Below are 20,064 nucleotides of genomic sequence, written 5' to 3'. Positions count from 1 at the left end.
CAAATACTGACCTGACCTTTACAAACAACACGTTAACATTTATAAATTTTTATTTTCCTGTGGCTTGTGGAGAGAAATGGTTCCTTCTGTCCTGGCATTCTTTCTCTCCTGGGTGTGGCAGCACGTTCCCAATGCATCCTTTTCTCACCCCATCCAGTCTTCCACGTTTATTTTGTCAGTGCCTGCTGGTCTTTGTCTTTATTAAATTGCTTTTTATGATATTTTCTACTTTGGCCATCACCAAACACAGATTAAAGGCAAACTTGTAGAGCATAGTTGATTTTTGGTGTCTTTGGGAAGGAGGAGTTTTCTTGGTTGTTTCAGTTCAATTTCTGATGGAGGTACCTGGTGGGGCTTAGGATGATCCTTGCCCACTTCTGAGCAAATCTTGGAAAATCCTGGCTGTGTTCTGGCTCCAAGCTGAAGTTTTCTCCCACAAGAGAAACGCAGAATTGGAGCTCACTCTCTTTGGCTTTGGCTCAGCAGTGGCAAACTTTAAATTTCACTTTTAACTGCCTCTCCTGAATTTATTTATGAAACAAAACTGAATCTGAAGGGGCAAATGTGATTTTTATCCATAATTATATCCTGTGAATAAATGCAAGTAGCAATTTGGCTAAGGAATAAATGGATATCATTTTCCCTTTCCATCCCTTGGTAAGACACAGTTTGTTGTCTTTTTTCCTGGCTGTGAATTCAGATATCTGAATTCTGTGCTCACACTCTTGGCACTTATGTATTAATTTTTGTTTTCAAACTCACTTTAATAATGCAAATTATTAAAAAATGGCCTAAGAAACCAAGTATTAACATGCTGTAAAGGACAGCTCTGGAATGCAGCTGGTGGAGGGTGTTTGTGTGGAGTGACCTTGGTTTCAGGGCTGGACTTTCAGAGGTTAAAATAAAATTAGGATGAAAAATGAAACGTCATTTTTGTGGTCTGAATGTGGTGTATTCCCCAGGACAGATGGGGAAGAGCAGGAAGCATCCCTGGTGTCCATGGCTGGAATGAGATGATCTTTAAGATCCCTCCCAATCCAAACCTTTCTGGGTTTCCATGGTTCTGGCGCCTAATTCTTGGAAGACCGGCATTTCTTGGATATTTTCTTTAGAGGAGAATAACTTAATAATGTCTTCATACACAGGACATGGAGCTTTAAATAGTTCATTTCAGGGAAACTTTGACTTGCAGAATTTAGGAGGAATTAAAAGGAACCTCAGTTTTGCTTTTCAGTATGTGGTGCAGCAGAAGGACCAAGATGTTCCTCTCACTCTGGATCAGTTTGGGGAACCTTAATTTGTTTTTAATTCATAAAAAGATATTTTAAAGAAGGTGCAGGCTTGATATAAATCCCAGAATTATGGGATGGTTTGGGTTGAAAGATGTTAATGCTCATCCACTTCCACACCCTGGCATGGGCAGGGTCACTTTCCACTATCCCAGGTTACTCCAAACCTCATCCAACCCGACCTTGGACACTTCCAGGGATGGAGCAGTATTTTGATTAAAGCAATCAAACCTGTATCAAAAAGCTTTTATAACTGAAGATCCAAAAAACAGGATCCAACTCCTGGCAGGACTCAATCCCAGCTCTCCCACTGGGGCCAGGTGCTCCTCCAGCACGGAGCAGCTTTGCTGCCTCTGCTCTGTTCCTCTGCCTCGTGAAGATCATCCTGTGTCCTTCCCAACCCTGCCAACCACAAAAGCTTTGGGGATGGCAGTGGATGTGTCACCAGCTGGTTGTCACCGTGTTCCTGTCCCCTCCCAGGGCGTGGGATTTGCTCAAGCAGCCAAGCAATTGCTGCTTAATGAGCATCCTCTGATAATGACTGGGATTAATTTCTTCGAGATGACACCGTAATAATTAATACAGCCCTCTTGGGCTGCATGGTGTGGAACTGAGTCCAGGAACTGGAGGTATTAAAGTGTCACCATCCCTGTCCCCACATGTGAGATGTCATCATCAGCTCCTGCAATCTGCCTTTATTAAAGCCATATTAAAATGGATGTTTTACATCTTCATTGCAGCCCATTAGCAGCATTTCCTTGATTTAAGGAATGGCTCCGGGATGCAAACCCAGCCCCATTTCCATGAATAAATTTAGCACTTGGATGTTATTTATTTACTCCATGCTATAAAATGGAACAAGATAAATAATGGGGTGTGGGGTGAGGTGGTGATAAACGTCTCAGCAGGTTGGGGAGCACAGCTCCAGTGAAGGAATAATGATGGAAATTCACAGGGCTCCCAGGGATGCCGTTTATATACCTGGATCCAACCAAGGAGGAATTACAGTGTTAACAACGTGCCTGGCACTGGGGTTGGGATGGGTTGAGACCAGCAGATCACCGGAACCTCGGTGTCCCGTCGGAGCTGGGGACAGCGGGAGTTTGGAGGATCTGATGTCCTGTCCGTGTGGAATTTGCTGGCTGTTGGATACCTGGGATTGCTTCTTTAGTGCCTGGGAAATCCAGTTCAGGACTTTCTGCTTGTCCAGTCATTCCTTGGACACCTCCAGGGATGGGCACTCCAAACCTCCCTGGGCACTTCCAAGGCCTGGCCACCCTTTCCATGGGGAAATTCCTGCTGCTGCCCACCCTGAGGCTCCCCTGGCCCAGCCTGAGGCTGTTCCCTCTCCTCCTGTCCCTGTTCCTGGGATAAGATCCCAAATCCCCCCCGGCTGTCCCCTCCTGTCAGGGAGTTGTGCAGAGCCAGAAATTCCCTCTGATCCCCCTTTTCTCCAGGCTGAGCCCCTTTCCCAGCTCCCTCAGTACCTCCAGACCCTTCCCAGCTCCATTCCCTGGACACTCTCCAGCTCTTTGAGTTCTGTCTTGTCCTGAGGGTCCCAGAACTGGACACGCCATGGAAGCTGTAATGTGTCTGGAGACAGCCACACAATTAGAAAAGTAAAAATCCAGTTGAGGTTGCCTCAATTTCCAGCTGGATGAACCATTTCTATTTTCAGGTGCTGTCTTTTGTTTTCAGCAAAACACCAGCTTTGAGTGGAGCAAATTGATTCTTTTAACGAGAACAAAACCATTTTATAGATAATTAATTGGAAGGAAAAATTGCAGGGATGATTTGTGACCACTCTTCATCATGGAAGCTCCATGGATCCACGGGCACACCCAGAGCAGATGGGCTGGATGAGGAATGGGCTCTTCAGACTCATCCCTTTTCCAAGCAGGCCCACATTAAATCCAAAGATAATTTACATATCATTGAGACAGCTGGAATTCCCAGTTGGACAGGAGGATACATGTCTTGTGTTCCATCTCCTCCTTTTCATTCTGGTTAAATAAATCCTTTCCCTGAGTGGGAGAATAAAGCTTTCCATGAGCTTTGGTATGCAGGAGCTCCTTCCCATCAGCAATTCACACAGCACTTGAAAGGAATCTTGCAGGAACAGCCTCCATTGGATATTTTTAGGAGGGAGAGAATGGCATCAGGAAACCACTAGAGACATCTCTTGTGCCTTTGGATACACATCCTGGAATAAAAGGAGCTGGTTGCTGTCTGATGAAAAGTGGAATTTGAAGCCTGGCATTGACTTTTGCCAAGTTTTTCACCTTCCCGGGCAAAATCCATTCTCATTTCTCTGCAGAAAGCTCCAGGAATTGTGTGTGGAGAGAAGGAGAGAGCAGAAATGGCTGCTGGGTGAAGTAAATTAGTTCAGGGACACGGCAGGCTTCCCTAATGGCACGTTTATGGATGCTGGATGTTTGGGGAGGTGTGGGAATGAGCCAGCTCTGATTGCTCTGGGTGAGGTTGATTTGTGTGTCTGCATCTGCCCCGCTCTCATTTCTGGAATCACAAACTCCACATCCCTCTGGTCTCCTAGGTAGGACAACAGGATACAAAGAGCAGGAATCCAGAGGAGAGAACTTCCAACCCCGATGTGGAGTGTGTTGGAAGAAATGCTCGTATTTTGGGCAAACTCGGCATTGGAGGAAGCTTCTCACTGGTTTTTGTTTGAGAAATGGAATCATCAGCACCCTGCCTTGTCCCAGCCCCAGGGCGGGGATTGTCTCTGTGCTGGCCCTGCTGAGGAACCCTCCAGAATCCTCCTGAAGCTCTGGGGTGAATGGAGAAGTTGCTTTACCAATGTGAGATGTTTAAATGCTCCAGGGAGAGCTTCCATGGAGCTGCTCCAGGGCTGGAGCCCCACTGCTCTGGAGCCAGGCTGGAAGAGCTGGGAATGTTCTCCTGGAGAGGAGAAGGCTCCAGGGAGAGCTTTCAGCACATTCCAGGGCCTGGAGGGGCTCCAGGAGAGCTGGAGAGGGACTGGGGACAAGGCCTGGAGGGACAGGACACAGGGAATGGCTTCCACTGCCAGAGGACAGGGATGGATGGGATCTGGGGAAGGAATTCCTGGCTGGGCTGGAATTCCCAGAGCAGCCCCTGGATCCCTGGAATGTCCAAGGCCAGGTTGGACACTGGGGCTTGGAGCAGCCTGGGATGGTGGGAGATGCCCCTGCATAGCAGGGGATGAGTCTGGATGGGCTTTGAGGTCCCTTCCAACCCCAACCATTCTGGGATTCTACAAACATCTTTTGGGATGTGCAGGATTGGGAATGGAGCATGGTCTTGCTTTTCCAAGACACTCAAAAACCAGAATAACAGGATAAGGAATAATGAAGAGGAAAACCCACTCCTGAGCTGTGGAATTCTGTGCTGGGAAGAAATCCCAGTTTCTGATGCTGTAGGAGAATAACGGGGGGAAGAGGGAGTGTTTATTCTCACAGATTTTAACAATAGCAGTGCTGCTCTTCAGCCTGGGAAATCCAAATATTCCATCTTTATCTTTCCATCCCTACAAGGGAGCGCCGTGTGACATCCAAAACCACATCTTTGGTGGCTCTGTCCACATGGTGCTAACGATCCCATAATGCTGGGAATTAACCCAGGGCCGTTCCTTCCTAATCCAAAATGAGTTTTGATGTCCAGAGTTGCCCCTGGCTACTGTTGGAATGAATTAAGATTCCAGCGCTGCCTCATATTTGCTAACTCGCCGTAGAATGAACTCGGAGTCAGATCCTCATTTAGTTAAAATAAATGTACTTCCATGGTTTTAAACAAATTTCAACCAGAGCACAATTTTGCCCGGGGGGGATTTAAGAGGTTGGGTGTCGGATCAGGTTCTGAGTTGAATTATAATGAGCAGGAAACGTGGAATATGTGTGGAATTTAAGGGAAGAGGTTTATACCAGGCTGGTTTTTACCTCATGCTTCATTTTCCTAATGGGAATGGGAACAAATGATTGTGCCATTGAACTGGAGTGGAAACAAATGGATGTGCCATCAAATTTGTGGCTTCGGGAGGAGAATTAGTCAATACAACTTTGGAATGAACATTCCTTCATTTTCAGCTGGTAGATGCAGCTTTCCCTTCATGTTTTTTGTTGTTTGGGCCTTGTGAAGAAAACATTTCAATGAAGGAAAAGAGATCAAGGAATCTCTTCAAAGTCAGCTCTTCCCCCGCCAAAACCTTTCAATCTCCCGGCTCATTTTCCATTCTCCGTGACCCTCTCGAATGTCACCTGCTCTTTTCCAACTGTAAAGCTTTTGCCTCTCCCCTCCTTTCCCTTGCAGGTCTCATCTCTTCTGAGCTGGCCTTTCTTCCTTTGTGAGCCTTCCCTCCTCCTCCTCTTCCTCCTCATCCTCCTCCAGCTGCCTCACTGGGGCTGACACCTTTTGTCAGCGTTACCAGGACTGGGGGAAACTGGGGCTACAAATCCTTCTGGGTCAGCAGTTTGTTTCCCCTTTGATTTCTCAGGACAAGGTGTCATTGATCCATGTCAGATTTGTGGCTAAGCCCAACGAGTGTGGGTTTAACCAGCTGAGGTTTCTTGTGGGGTTTTTTGAGGGAAACAGTGGTTGGGGTTTTTTGAGGGAAACGGTGATTTGGAGAAAAGGAGAGAGAAGAATTGGTGGTTGAGTTTTTAGCTCTTTTTTCACTGAACTTTGCATTTGTTTGGGTTTTTAATAAATGGTCTTTCCAGGCAGAACAGGGTAAGAAAGTGATCAGGATGGTCAAGGGAGGTATTTGAAATTTTGTCAGGTTTGGTGATTCTTTCTAACTCTCCCAAGAAATTCTATCAGGCCTTCATAGGCCCACCCCCAGAGCTGGGAGATGCCACTGGGTTGTTCCCACCTGCATTTCCCTCCTCTGACACTCAGCAGTGGCTTTCTGTGTATCTTTACTGCAGGGGTTTGAATGAACGTCCCTTGACCTTACACAAAAAGCCAAGAACATCCCCTTAAATCATGGAATTTATGTCTTTATTCCCACTCTGTAAAATGTTCCCCCTCTCTCTTAACATCGAGATTTCCTCTCCCTCCAAACTGGAAGAAAGTTGTTTTTCTGTCTTTCCAAATTCATGAATATTCACCCAGGAATTTCAGAGTGTTTGGAGCAGAGGGGCTCTGCTGTTCTTCACAAATCTCCCATCCCTCTCTGCTTACATGATCCATCATCACCTGTGGCCGAATTCCCAATCCTGTCAGCCCAGCCCGAGGAAGGGGCTGGAGCTGGTTGTGTTTCTGGGTCTCCTCAGGTCCCTGCCATCAATCAAAAAGCTGTGAAAGGAGCTCCTTGAAGCTCTGCCAGCTCCTTTTGCCCCAAATTGGGGGACGAGCTGCCGACAGCTCTCAGGGAGCTGCCAGCTCCATCTCAGTGGGGATGAGACTTTGGGATTGCTCCGGGTGTTCCTGCACAGACCTCCAGCTGCACATTGGTGTTTTCATCACAAATCCTATTTTTTGAAGACCTGCTCTCTCAGATCTCACTAAGCACACGAGGTCAGTTTGCAGATCCTGGAGAGGGAGTTTTTATTCCATAAGACAACAATTTGGGGCTTGATTTACAAAGAAGGAAAACCCAACGTGCTGATGTGTTTGCAGTTTTCCCAAAAACACTTTAATCCTGCCCTGTCCCAGTGGTGCCACTGGTCTGGAAAAGAGCCTGGCTTTATTTACAAACTTGTGAAGAGCTGAGAAGTTCATATTAAAACATAAAATGGGAAAACCTTTCAAACTCTCTCTAAAATAATATTCTGCAACATCTAAGTCTGCCACAGTGAAATGTAATTTCAGTTTGTATTAGACAGTGACTGAGGTTCGAATGAGCATCCTGTGTTTTATTTTCTGCCCAAACGGGTACTTAAGGGGAATTATGACTTTCTTAAATCTTTGAACTCTCACAGTTTATTCTTTGCTTGCTGCAGGTAACTGAATACATCCTTTTGGTTAAAATATTTCCCTTGGTTTTTACAAGGAATAAACCCTTCTGCTCTAACTCTGATCTGTGGCAAGGTTTACACGGTGGAGAGTCTGTTGTGTTGTTAAATGCTCTCATCTTTATTCATGTCCCGGGATGATTCAGCCTTTGCAGTGAATTCCAGGATCAGGAGCACTTTACAACCTGTAGGAGTTTAGCTGGCATCCCGAATAAACAGGGGGGGCTGTTTTAAGGTCTGGGAAATTTGTGCATCCCGAATAAACAGGGGGGGCTGTTTTAAGGTCTGGGAAATTTGTGCATCCCGAATAAACAGGGGGGCTGTTTTAAGGTCTGGGAAATTTGTGCATCCCGAATAAACAGGGGGGGCTGTTTTAAGGTCTGGGTCATTTGTGCATCCCGAATAAACAGGGGGGGCTGTTTTAAAGTCTGGGAAATTTGTGCATCCCGAATAAACAGGGGGGGCTGTTTTAAGGTCTGGGAAATTTGTGCATCCCGAATAAACAGGGGGGGCTGTTTTAAGGTCTGGCAAATTTGTGCATCCCGAATAAACAAGGGGGGCTGTTTTAATTTCTGGGAAATTTGTGCATCCCGAATAAACAGGGGGGGCTGTTTTAAAATCTGGGAAATTTGTGCATCCCGAATAAACAGGGGGGGCTGTTTTAAAATCTGGGAAATTTGTGCATCCCGAATAAACAGGGGGGGCTGTTTTAAAATCTGGGAAATTTGTGCATCCCGAATAAACAGGGGGGGCTGTTTTAAGGTGTGGGAAATTTGTGCATCCCGAATAAACAGGGGGGGCTGTTTTAAGGTGTGGGAAATTTGTGCATCCCGAATAAACAGGGGGGGCTGTTTTAAGGTGTGGGAAATTTGTGCATCCCGAATAAACAGGGGGGGCTGTTTTAAGGTCTGGGAAATTTGTGCATCCCGAATAAACAGGGGGGGCTGTTTTAAGGTCTGGGAAATTTGTGCTCGTTCAGGAGGCTCGAGCTGAGCCCTGGTGCGGTCGGGTCGGGGTTTTTTGGCTTTAATAACTCACAAAAAACGCGGTGCTGAGAAGGAACTGCCGGATTTTGGCTCTCTCAAATTGACGCTGTTTGATGAGAGATGCCCTCAGAAGCATCAATGCAAATTCCCTGTCTGGATTCCTTAAATCCAGTCTAAAAGCAGGACTGGGGGAGATTAGCAGCTCCCTCTGAACGCTGTAACTCGCCTTTCTCCGAGCTGTGCCGGCAGTAATTACCGCCTTAACATCCCTCTGTTTGTTCATCCTTACAGTAAATTAAGAAGGGAATATTTGGGACTTGTCTGGAACTTGATGGGCTTTGCAAATAGAGATGTGCCTTCAAAGAGTCATTTAGAGCAATTATTTGAGAGTAGTTCTTTGCTGATGGAGACAAAACACGCTATTAGAAGTTTAAAAAAAAACCATATATAAGACCAGCACAGCAGTTATTTTCTTAATGTGCTCCAGTTTATGGCTTTTTATTCTGGAATCATGGAAACCCCCAGCTTCTTACAACTGTTTTTATACATTAACAGGGATTTTGAATTACTACACCCGTAGCTCTGCTCCCAGGAAATCTCCTGGTGAAGGGCTGGGATATGATACCCGACTGTATTTAGGTGGATTTTTCTGACTGAAGTGGGTCTGACTCGAAAAATCTTCATTTTAATATTCCAGCGTGTCTTTTTCTTTATTCTTGGAAAGGCAGCGCTCTGCCTTTTCAGGGAAAGTGTGTTCCCACCAGGCAGGTGGATCCTCCTCCCTGGATCCCAGGCTGCTCCCCACGGGCACATTGGGATGGGAAACATTCAGGACCTGGCTTCAGAGCTCCTGTGAGCCCCCGAAAAAAAGATCCTGGATCTCCAGTGAATCTTTGCAGAGAGGCAGCAGCAATTTGGTTTTGTGTCAGCTGAGATAGAAATAGAAATTCTGGTTTGTGTCTCCTCTTAGGGAGGCTGTCCACTCCTCTTTAATTCACTTGGGGTGTGAATGGGGGTGTCCCTCCAAGGGTCAGCTCCTCTCAGACTCCCACAACAGCCCCCTGCTGCTCCATGAAGTGGAGCATGGCTCTTTTGAGGTTTGCACAAATCCCCTGTGTGTTCCTGAGCTTCCCAGCTCCCTGAGCTGCTCTGTGCAAGCAGTTCCAGTGTGTTCTGTGGTGATTTATTTCTCTCCCAAGGAAACATTCAGTCATTCAGCTGCAGAGTCAGGACTACCTGCAGCTTTCTGCTTTCTCCATCTTTTGTGCTTTTCTGTGTCCAGACATGGTGAAAACTCACATTCTGCTTTAGCTTTTCTCATTCCCTGGCTGAGTTGGTCTCAGTGTGCTGAGATCTCCCATTCTCACCTCCAATCCCTTTTCCTGCCCATCCTCATTCCTGTGGAGTATTTATAAATAAATAAACCAGCTCCACCTTCACAGAATCACCACTGGAGGATTTGGGTTGGAAGGACCTTCTGATCATCCCATTCCACCCCTTTGCCATGGGTAGAGAAGCTTCCACAAGATTTATTTCCCTCCTAAAGGGCATAATATTAACCCAGTTTTCCTCCTCGTGTGACTGTTGTCCCATCCTGTTGTTGGAAACTGGGATTGATGTGTTTTTAGGGACATCTTCTCTGAGCTGAACAAGTGCTGCTGTCCCGAGTTATCCATGCACATCCAGAGGTTATCAATGGTCTTGGGAAGTGATAGAAGAAATCCTGGGAGGACAAAGTCCAGAGGGAACTCTTGACACTGCAGCTTTGATGAGTAGTCCATCATTTGCTCATGAGCATCCATGTTTGCTCCTTAAATGCATTAGGACACCTTGGGGCAGGTAAATCTCAGTTCTTCCTTCTCATCTCGCTGCAAAGGTGTCAAGAAAATTAATCCACAAACCCCAGAGGATTTTATGTCCAAAAAGGAAACAGAAGAATCCTTTTACTTTATTTGAATAAAGGGAGAGGCCATGGACATTCCCCTGGGGTCTCTCTCCAATTTTTGGAGGGTGCAGCCTCCTTTTTATCCTAATTTCCCAGCCTCATGTCCCTCTCTCTTTCCCCATTAACTGAGGTACTTGAGAGGAATGCCTGATACCTAAGATTCCCCTCTAATGTATTATCCTCCCTCTTAATTTTTAATTCTTATGGAATTTATGGTGTTTCCCCATTGTCTCTTTCATCTTGCAATATTTCATTTATCAGCAAACCTACAGTTTGTTTGTAAAGGCAAATATCTTTTTTCCATTCATCAATCAATGAAATCCATCCCATTGCTTCTTTTTATCTCTCAGTGCTGGTTTTATTTACCAGCAGACCCACAGTTTGTTTGTAAAGACAAATCTGTCATTGCTCTCAAAGGCAGAGCAGGTCCTGGGGTGCAGCATTTCCACCTGGCTTCCTCCTCTCCTCATTTTTGTGTCTCCTCTGGACTGGCCCCAGCAGCTCCACTGGTGCTGGAGGCAGCTCTGCAGGTGGGGTCTCACCTGAGCTGGGCACGGGGGGATGATCCCATCCCATCCCATCCCATCCCATCCCATCCCATCCCATCCCATCCCATCCCATCCCATCCCATCCCATCCCATCCCATCCCATCCCATCCCATCCCATCCCATCCCATCCCATCCCATCCCATCCCATCCCATCCCATGGATCCCATCCCATCCCATCCCATCCCATCCCATCCCATCCCATCCCATCCCATCCCATGGATCCCATCCCATCCCATCCCATCCCATCCCATGGATCCCATCCCATCCCATCCCATCCCATCCCATGGATCCCATCCCATCCCATCCCATCCCATCCCATCCCATCCCATCCCATCCCATCCCATCCCATCCCATCCCATCCCATCCCATGGATCCCATCCCATCCCATCCCATCCCATCCCATCCCATCCCATGGATCCCATCCCATCCCATGGATCCCATCCCATCCCATGGATCCCATCCCATCCCATCCCATCCCATCCCATCCCATCCCATCCCATGGATCCCATCCCATCCCATCCCATCCCATCCCATCCCATCCCATCCCATCCCATCCCATCCCTCACCTCCTGCCCACCGTGGGTTCTCTTGGCTTCCTGGCCTGGGTGGACGTGGCCAGGGCATGTCCAGCTCTTCATCCACCAACACCAGTCCCTCTGCTCAGGGCTGCTCTCAATCCCCTCTTCAGGGAAATCCTGACCCACTTCAGCACCTTGCCCTTCTTGAACTTCATCAAATTCCTCATTCCTCAGAGCTGACAAAAACCCAAAGCTTTAATCAGTAACTGCTACGACAGGAATTTAAACTTTGGATTTGGAAATTGCCCTGCTGATGCACGTACCCCTGCCCTGAGTGCTGTACCACGGTGTTTTTCTTTACAAAAACACTTGGATTGAAGGCTTGTGATGTTCCAGGATGTTATTGGGGGCTGTTAAAGACGGAGGAGTCATCAGAGGTGGGATGGGAAAAGGGGAAGAGAAAAAGCCATCAGCTCTCTTGTTGCTGAAACAATGGCAGATGGGGTACACAGAACGAGCTATTGAACGACAGCAATCGAAAATGAACTCTATTATTTCTCACTCACTCCTTCTGTCAGTGATTGAGGCATCGCAGAGCACAAGCAGGAAAATAATAGGTTGCTTTCACAATGGGAGAAGTTTAACAAGTGCTAAATCATTCATTCGACATCAGGGCTGTCGTCAGTGAGACTTCATCGAGTGCTGCTGGTGCCTGGTCCTGATTGCTCCTCTTGCCTCTCCCACCCCATCTCCCGGCACTGAGGCCCTCAGCATCCCAATTTTCTGCCTGTGGAGTGGGATTGAAACACTCAGGGCTGTGATGAGGCTTCAGGGTGAGGCTGAACGCAGAGGTTTTTACACAAGTCTCCTGACACCGGGGATTTTCACACAATTCCACTGGCACGGGCACAAAGCCAGAGGATGGGGTTTGGAAGTGGAATATTCTCCCTGGGTGCTGATGAACACTTTGGCACCATGTGGATGTCTCAGTCCGTGTTAACCTGGGTTCCATTTCTGTTGTTTGAATTTCTGGTTTCTGTGCTTGGCAGGGCTTTATTTTGGGGCTTGGTGTGAGCTGTTCACTCAGTGTCTGTCACTCGTGCTCACAGGGTTCATCCTAAAGCTGGAAGTGTCCTTGGTGTCCTGGTTACTTGTTAATAATCACAGAAATATGGAATGGTTTGGGTTGGAAGGGACCTGAAAGATGATTCCAACCCCAGCCATGGACAGGGAAGAGCTGCTTCCAAACCCTGTCCAGCCTGGCTTTGGACATTCCAGGGATCCAGAGGCTGCTCTGGGAATTCCAGCCCAGCCAGGAATTCCTTCCCCAGATCCCATCCATCCCTGCCCTCTGGCAGTGGAAGCCATTCCCTGTGTCCTGTCCCTCCAGGCCTTGTCCCCAGTCCCTCTCCAGCTCTCCTGGAAGGGGCTCTGAGCTCTCCCTGGAGCTTTCTCTTCCAACTCTGAGCATTTGCATCTCAGCTGATGAGTTTGCTGGGATTTTAAATTCCTGATTTCTAATGAGGCTTTTGCCTGAAGCTTGAGAAGCACCTGGCAGGTTCTGTGTTTGGAAAGGGTAATTCTCCTGTGTTTTATGGATGCAAAAGCAGAGGTGTAGGAGAAGCTGTGAATAACCTGGCACAGAGAGAGGTAAAATTCCCATCTCCTTGTCCCCACTCCCTCCATGTGACCTCTGCAGAGCATCACTGCAGCTCTGGAGGCTTCTCAAATTGATTTGAAAAACAATCACAGCAATAAGAGAAATAATTTGTTGGTTTGTAGCAGGAACACGGTCCAGGAGGTGAAATTTCTATTTACCTCTAGCTATAGCAAATACCAGAAACATTCTCTGCTCTCTGGGCTTGTCCTCTTAATTTCCACTGCACTTGTAGGAGCCCAGAAACAAGTTTTCCTTTGGAATGTGACTGTTTACCATGGGGAATGGGATGAAGTGGAGCTGCTTTGCCTTCTGTCCATGTGGTGATGTCCAAAGTCCTCAAGGCAGGCTGTTGCTCTAAGGGCAGCAGTAACAGGCACGAGAAGAACATATGGGATTAAGTAGAGGAGTTTTGACAGCATCTTTCCTCAAACTGATGGAAAAATACTTTTATTTTTCCATTGCTCCTGCTCTGCTCATTAGGCAGAAGTTCTGCCTCCAGAAAATCCTCTTTAAAGCAGAAATTTGTGTCAGTGGAGCAGAAACGGTGGTGACACAGCTCTCACAGATACCTCAGGGCCACATTTCAGCCCAGCCCATCCTAAAATGGACTAAAAATAGCTCAAGCTGGCAGTGGCCACATCCCAGACCCCATCAGCTGCCCCCTGCTTTCACTTCCATTTGGATCCAGTCCAAAGCCCTGGAGATCAGAGGCTTGGGATGTGAAGAGCCCATTCATTATTCCAGGCTTGACTCTTAATCACCAGCAGCCTCATTTGGCCCATCAGGAGCAGTAAATATCCGAGTTAGTGTGTGCAGCCCTCCTCAGGCTTCACTTCAGGTCAGAAATTCCACCAATTTGTTAAAATACAAAATAAGAAATCATCTGCCATGTATTCATCTGGAAATAAAAACTGATCATCCCTCTTGGAACAGAAGTTTTTTGTGCTTTGATGGCTGTGGACGCCTGAGAGGAATACGTGAAATTGTTAGAAACATTTTCTCCTTTTTTTGTGTGTGTGTGTGTGATTTTTTATTTTTTTTCCCCTCATTTATTTCCTATTCCTGTGGTTCAGGGCGTACAAATCAATATAATCACTCTTTGGTTCTGATTTAACATTTTTTCAGCTCTGAATGCAGGAATTGAGTTACCTCAGAGAAGCTGCTTCCCTCTGGGTAATTTGGAGGCTTGTTGCTAATATTTAGCAATTTGGGCAATTTGTACTTGGTTGCTTTCTCCTCTTTTCACTGATCTCACTCAGTGCCTCTCCCTGTGTATTTGTGTCCCTCAATAATGTTGTGCAAAGCCTCTCTCCCAGGATTTTCACCATCCAGGGGGGAAAATGAGACTTTCTCCCTTCAGGGAACGTCCTGAGTTGGAAGGGACCCACTGGGATCCTTGAGTCCAACTGCACAGGACACCCCAAGAGCTGTCTGTAGGACTCAGAGGAATAATCCATCAACATTAGGGCCCAAATCTGGCAAATCTGAGCCCAAGCTGCTCCTTCCACAGCGAATTTAGGGAAGCAGAGATGCAACAATTCCATGGAAAAAGAGTGTGACAAAGCCAAGCTGTCGTGTGAACAACAGCAGCAGAAAATGGGATAACCCTTTGTTTCCTCTCCCATCAAATACAGAGCAGCAGAACAATCTCATCAGCTGAAGGAGAAAAATTAAGGAGCTTCCCATGATTTATTATGTGGAGATCTCCTGCCTCATTTGTTGGGAGTCAATAATTTGCCCACTCGCCGTGGCAGCCTCGCAGAACGTGGACGCTCCATTCCCAAGCAGCTCCCATTGGCATTTCTTTAATGAACTCATAATTTATGAGCTGTGGAGTTGTTACCCTCCTTGATTAAGTCAATAAAATCCATTTGTCTGGTTGGGTGAGGAGCTCTGTTTGGCCTCCCAGATTTTGGTTTTTTGGGGGAAAAAGGCAATGATAAAATATGTGAGAATCAGAACTCAGGCAGTGTCTGGAATGGAGGTGATGATCTGGAATACTCAGATGGTGACAGTGTTTGTTTGACTGAAGGTTTGTTGGTTTTAGATTACTTTTGTTGGTTTTTGATGGTTTTAGATTTTAATGATTTGGGTGGGTTTTTTTAATAATAAATAATAATAAATTATTTAATTTAATTATTAAATTATTATTTAATAATAAAGAAATAAATAATAATAAATTACCACTGCTGTGAAAGATAAGAGATGGTTCATGTGCTGTCTTCCCTAAGGATCAGCCAGAGTTCTGCTCCTTCATCCCAAAAGGTCACATTCCTGTATTTCACTTGTTATAACCTTCATGATATTGTCAAGGCCAGGGGTTTTATTTTTTGCTTTATTTTTATTTTCATTTTCACCTGCTGTGATTCTCAAATTACACCTTAAAGGGCTCTTTGCCAAGGGTGGTAGTTCCAAATTTAATCTAGTTTAATAAAACCTGTGTTTGTCTATTAACTTTCTTCCTGATCATGAAAAAGCTCCTCAGAGAAATGTGAAATAGCATTAAAATCCAACCCCTGCTAAGGTCCTGGATCCCTGGAAGTGTCCAAGTCCGGGCTGGACGGGGTTTGGAGTTCCCTGGGATGGTGGAAGATGTCCACAGGAACTGGGTGGGCTCTGAAGTCCTTCTCAACCCACAGAGCTCAGTAAATACAGCCCATGTGTGAGTCCTTCTGCCAGCAGCATCAAGGCTTTCAAATCCTTTTAATATTCCCTAATTTTTTCATGTTCTTTCTTTTTAATCTTCTTTTTAATATTCCCTAATTCTGCTCGTGACCAGGCAGGCTGGGCCTGGTGGATCTTGGTGGGAGCAGCAGCGCTCAGGTGGGTGTGGAGGGATCAGAGTGATTTTTATTTATCAATTATTATTCCTGTAAGTCTTGGGGCAGCACTTTCCTGAGAGAACAGTGCCCTGACCTCACTAAATTGCTTTTATCCAAATTTTAAGCACTGCCAAACCCCCAAAGGATTGGCAGGAACAGCAAGGACCAGATTCCTCTTGAGTTCCTCTTCTGGATTTTCTCCCTGTGCTTCTGATTGTTCTGGTGTTCCCACACAAAACCAGCCCAGGGATTCCTGGTCCTGGTTGCAACACAGCAGGAAAAAGCCAAATTTGGGCTGTTTCCTGTGATTTTTTGACATGAGTCAGCACTGACACTTCAGGCAGAGTTTCTGAACACAAACATCCCAAAAAAAACTTTTCACTTTGGAATATCTCTTTCAGTGCATTCCAGTGTGAACTCCCAAATCCCTCCTGGATCAGAGTTGCCTCAGAGCTGTCACGTTTTGGCTGCTGCTGTTTTGCAGTGCCTTTGCAATTGCTGATTCACAGAGCAATAAACCCCCAGGACTTGGGATTGGAACCTCTGAAAACGAAGCAGCACAGGAGGAATGGATTTCACCTTGCCACGAGGAGCTCTTGGCAACATTTAGAGTCTGTAGAGACAATTCATCTTCCTCTCCCTTGTAACTGCTGTGCTGAAGTCCCATTGTGAGGCAATAAAAAAAGGGAATATTCTCATTTAAGTCAGAGTTTTTGCATCAGACCACGTTTTTAGAGCTCTCTTGGAATGCTGTCTGCTCATTGCGCAGTCACCGTGGTGCCAAGCCGGTTTAACCACTGGTGGGTGGCAGTGACAGCTGCTAAATTGAGATAATTCAATGTTTTCTGATTAGCAAAACTACAAAAGCCAGAGGTAAAGAACCATTTTAAATTATCCAGGTGCAATATCTCTGTTTGTTACGAGCATTTTAGTGATGAATCAGCCCTTCAGCCTCAGTGGGGGCCCAGCAGGGCACAGGCTGGTGAAAAGAGGATGAAATGTGGCTGAAGTTGGCAAACAAGGGGTGAGAGAATAGAAGGATAATTACTCCCATTTTATGGATGGTGAATGAACACCCAGGGAGATCGAGGGATTGATCAAACAATCATTAAGGACCATGTTCATCGCTAAACCACGGCCTCAGGTGCCACATCCTGAGGTTTCTTGAACACTTCCAGGGATGTGAATTCCAGTGATTCCAGCCCTTCCCTGGGCAACCTTTTCCAATTCCTGTTCCAATCCTTGTGGGCTCTTCAATCCTGCAGAGCTCTGCACTCCCCTGGCCTTGATCCAACAAACAGCTGGAGCAACTTGGGATCTTTAATTCCTTGGAATCAGGAGCTGAACCAAAATTCCCGTGGGGTCCTTAAAATCTGATCCCATCCACCAGCTCAAGGAATGGTTTTCCTCCCATTTCTCAGCTTTGCTGATGCGTTTGGAGGCAGCAATTGAACATATTTTGGGGAAAGAAAACAACCCCAGATGCTTATTTCAAAAGGGAAGAAAGCAGCATTGTTAAAGCTGAATTTAAGTCGTTATCTCTTCTTATTACTGCTGCTTCTTTTAAGAGGCCTCTCCAGTTTGGCTTTCAGGGATAACAAACCTGGAGTGGGAAGCAGAGGTAGTGGCTGCTGGGCTATTCAACATCTTGGGGTTGGGAAGCAAAGAGAAAGGGAGAAATCTATGAATTGTCAAAATGTTGTTGGCTTTTCATTCCAGATCAATGTGGGATCTCTCAGCGCATGACAATGCGAAATGCTGCATAATATCACAGTCCTAAATTGGCTCAAATTATTGTGTTTTTAAGCCAAGCCATCTTTGTTTAAATAATGGCTTTGCCATGGAGATCTGTCTCATTGATTAGATACTTTGGAGTGGCAGAGCGAGAAAAATGAATTTGTGTCAGGCTGAATTACAGGTTTCCATATATTATTTAAGCTTTGCTCTTTACCTCTCCCTCTGTCAATCATCGTTTCCTTGCAGATTGCGCTATTTTTAATATTTCTCAGAGTTGAAGGTTGCTTTCTTCTCCAGCAGCAGCTCTAAAGTGAATTCTATTTTAGTGATGATGTTAATAGTAATTAATAATTATGGGATTTATCAATATGTGTGTGTTGCCATTCTCCCCCTCAACTCTCCTGAGACCCCACCTGCAGAGCTGCCCCAGCCCTGGGGACAACAGCAGCAGGACCTGGAGCTGCTGGAGCAAATCCAGAGGAATCCATGGAGCTGTTCCAGGGCTGGAGCCCCTCTGCTCTGGAGCCAGGCTGGGAGAGCTGGGAATGTTCCCCTGGAGAGGAGAAGGCTCCAGGGAGAGCTTCCAGAACATTCCAGGAATTCAAGGAGCTCCAGGAGAGCTGGAGAGGGATTGGGGACAAGGCCTGGAGGGACAGGACACAGGGAATGGCTTCCACTGCCAGAGGGCAGGGATGGATGGGATCTGGGGAAGGAATTCCTGGCTGGGCTAGAATTCCCAGAGCAGCCCCTGGATCCCTGGAATGTCCAAGGCCAGGCTGGACATTGGGGCTTGGAGCAGCCTGGGACAGTGGAAGGTGTCCCTGCCATGGATGGGGTGGAATGAGATGATCTTTCCAACCCAAACCATTCCATGATTCCATTATTTATGGGCAAGAAGTTTTTCTCTTTTCATTTACTGATCAGCTGGTTTTTCTGTCCTCTTGCCCTGGATTTGGTCAGTCTGCTGTTCCCCTTGCTGTAGGATTACAAAATGGAAATTGCAGCACACAGTGGGACTGGAACTGGAAATCAAGAGTTCCAACTAACAGAGCTGGAAGTGGAGGCTCCTCCTTCAGCCGCCCTCACTGGCACCTCACACTGCTCATGGAGATCTCCTGGTCCTTATTTCCATGGTTTCAGGAGGCCCCCAAAGAGTCCTTGCTGAAATCCTGTGAAATCCCACATTTCTTGTTCATCAGTGGAGCGACGCTGAGCGGGAGTGAGCCAGAGCAAAAGTCAATACCTATCACTTTTTCATCAAACCTTTAAACATTGCATTAAAAATGGATTGTTTGAGATTCCAGAAGGGGGGCACAGCAGAGAGGGCAAAGCTTCAGGAAATCTTTAGGTAACAGTTTACAGACCCAAGTGCTGGGAGAAGCAATTCCTTCCTTTTTGCAGGAAAATCGTTGGCCCTGGGTTTGTTCCTACAGGAACCTGAGCTCACGTGCAAAAAGGGTGGAGCACAAGAGATTCATTCCCTTTCTCTTTTCCTTTGGTTTTAAAATTTCTTCCCAATTAATTGTTAAGAACCAGGTCAGGTGAGAAAACCTGAGATCCTCTTGTTGTGCTGTTCATGGGTTTTGGAAAAGGAAGGATGGACAAAAGCTGCATTTTTATTGTGGAGCTGGTGTTTAATAATCAGGAATGCCGCAGGAAAAGAAATTCCAGATGGGAGGGGAAGAATTTGCTGCTGTGCAAGTGAAGAAGCATTCTAGGGATAGATACTTCCCTAGTGGTGAATAATCCATGGTCTGGAGGGACACACTCTTCCCGACAGGAGGATGGATCCAGGGTGGGATTGGCCTCATCTCCCAGGGAATGAGCAACAGGAGGAGAGGGAACAGCCTCAAGCTGGGCCAGGGCAGACTCAGGGTGGACATCAGCAGGAATTTCCTCATGGAAAGGGTGGTCAGGCACTGGAAGGGGCTGCCCAGGAAGGTTTGGAGTGCCCATCCCTGGAGGTGTCCAAGGACGTGTCACTCAGAGCTGTGGGGTGGGGACAAGATGGACATCGGGCACAGCTTGGACTCAATGGTCTGGGAGGGCTTTTCCAACCTCAGTGATCCTGGGATTCTGTGGCTGGAAAACCAGCTGGATGGCTGGGCCCAGAGGCTGGTGGGCAGTGGATTTACACCAGTGGGGCTGGTCCTGGGTAAGGTCTGTAAAGACCTGTGTAAGGTCTTCATCACACATCTGGACAAGGGGGTCGAGGGCACCTGCAGCCCGTTGTCACAGCAGGCTGGGTGGGATGTGGATCTGCTGGAGGACAGGGAGCTCTGCAGAGGGATCTGGACAGGCTGGATTCACAGGGGGAGGGACAACAGGACCACCTGCTGGGTGGTGCCCTTGAGTCACAACCACATCTAATGCCACAGGCTCCATCCCACAGCTGGATTTTTGATGGGAGAAGCAGTTTGGAGGAGTACAGCCAGATGTGCTGCAGCCAAACATCTCCCTCGTGTCTTCTCCCAAGGCCACCACTGGAGCTGCTCATCCCTTGGGGTGGGACGTGGCTCGAACCTCTCCCTGTTGTGGGAAATCACTCCCTCTGCACCACTCCTAAATCCTCATCTCTGACATTTGGGAATAGCTGGATATTAACAAT

The 20,064-nt window shown here is 46.8% G+C and overlaps 1 protein-coding gene across 1 annotated transcript in view; it reads left to right on the top strand.

The window, feature by feature from the left end:
- Window positions 1-20,064, top strand: part of LOC131592838 (exocyst complex component 4) — a 292,946-nt gene that overhangs the window by 165,043 nt on the left and 107,839 nt on the right. The window lies entirely within an intron of this gene.

Source organism: Poecile atricapillus, chromosome Z (genome assembly GCF_030490865.1).
Source record: "Poecile atricapillus isolate bPoeAtr1 chromosome Z, bPoeAtr1.hap1, whole genome shotgun sequence".
NCBI lineage: Eukaryota > Metazoa > Chordata > Aves > Passeriformes > Paridae > Poecile > Poecile atricapillus.
Note: the sequence above shows the minus strand (reverse complement) of the source record. Positions and strands in the feature narration are given on the sequence as shown.